Genomic DNA, 1,924 nt, shown 5'->3' with positions numbered 1-1,924 from the left:
TGTGGGATAGAGGCACTTTCCTCGTGACACAATGACTGACAGAAGGTAAGAGGAGAGAAAGAAAAAGGCAAAAAAGAAAAAAAGAAAAGAAATAAAAGTAATATTATAATCAAACATAAGGGATTATAATGATTGATAAAGAGTTTTTTGCGCTTGTATGAGATTTTGATTTTGAAAATCAACAATTTTCAAAATTAAGGGATTAAACTGAAAAAAGGGCATAACATTTGGATTAATATATTTATAAAACTCAAAGTGTGACAAAAAAATTTCTTATTGATTTATTTTATAAAAAGTGTGGCTTATAGTAAAATACATTCTTATGTTAGGGATTTATAGAAACGAAATAGGGGTTGGTAAAGTAGCCCATTTAGCCTTGGATAGTCACATTGATCGTCAAGGAAATAAATCAAGGAGACTGGCAAGCAATTTTTTTTTTTGTAAGATTTGAGAATTTCAAAATATCATAAGTGGAATTTCAAAATTCTATTGATGTGACAAATAAAATATAAGATTTGAAAACATCTATACATGAATGCATAATATATATATATATTATTTTTGTTATCGATTTAAAACGTTTTATTGTTTTAACCTTTGAATTTTTTGTTATTTTAAATATTTTAAATGCAAAATTTTGAATTGGAGTTGATTTTATGATCAAGTGGTTTTATTTTAAGCATTATTATTTAATCAAGCATTCAAATGAGTAATTTTTTTGGAATAATTTAAAATTTTTTTATTTTAAGAATATAATAAGTGAAGTATTTGATTACATTAATTATCTATTATCTAATATTCTGAATATTTATTTATAGTGTGAAATATAAAATTAAAAAGATAATTTCACCTATAATGTCGCACAGGCATCGGTTTTTGTTTAATACTATGATGAAGAAACTACAAGGGCAAAGCTGGACTTCTAAACTTGCAACTAACTAACAACTATTCCTTTTCCCTTATTAGCCCAACACTACTTATGTTGCATTTAATATATTGTTGAGAATGTGATTGTTTAATATGTGATTGTTAGATATATGATTGTTAAGAATGTGATTGTTGAAAATATAACTTTACAGCGTTTGATATAATAAGAGAAAATGATGATTGCAAATAATATAATTGTTCAGAAGATTACATTGTAATGTTTGGTTTGTAAGCATTTTACTGAGAATGTAATATAAATTGATAAAATTACATTTAAGTATAAAAACATATAAGTTGAATAAATTTATAATTTTCAATATAAAATTTTGCTTTTTAATTTTAAGTAATTAAAATAATAAATAATAACATTAAAAAATAACATAATATTTTTATATTAATTATTTAAATATTAAAATATATAAATTACTAAATATTTATTTTCACTTTACACTTACAAAAATTAAAAATAAAAAAATATTATCCAAAGACAAATCTATTGATAGATAAAAAATTCTATTGATAGATCGCATTATCTATCGATAGATTATACTGATAGATAAATAGTAACTATTAAAAAGTTTAAAAGTAATTTATTGATAGATGTTATATTTAATTTTAAGCGACGCTTGTGTCAAACATTTTTCTCTCTCAAATCCTCTTAATTCTTTAATAAATTTTCTCGATTCTAAACTATTTAAATGTTTTTCTCTCAATTTTCGGCATCAAAAACATAAATTTTTCTCAAAACACTTCTAAATTTCTTAAAAATCTAATTTAAGGTTTTATAAAACCCATTGTCCTAATATTTTCAATTTTTAGATTTGATAGTGAAATTTGACCTAAATTTACAAGTGACAGGTTATCTTTTATATGGACAGTAAGAAGAAGGAGAAAAAGGTAAGGTGAGAGAAAATGCAAGAAGGAAAAAAGAAACAAAGATAGCAAGGAAGAAAGTGAAGAAGATAGAAAGAAGAATAAAAGGTCAATTTGAAAAAAA

This window comes from Theobroma umbraticum, unplaced genomic scaffold (genome assembly GCF_002168275.2).
Source record: "Theobroma umbraticum cultivar Fairchild unplaced genomic scaffold, ASM216827v3 scaffold_147.0, whole genome shotgun sequence".
NCBI classification, from domain to species: domain Eukaryota; kingdom Viridiplantae; phylum Streptophyta; class Magnoliopsida; order Malvales; family Malvaceae; genus Theobroma; species Theobroma umbraticum.
This window is presented reverse-complemented; position numbering follows the sequence as displayed.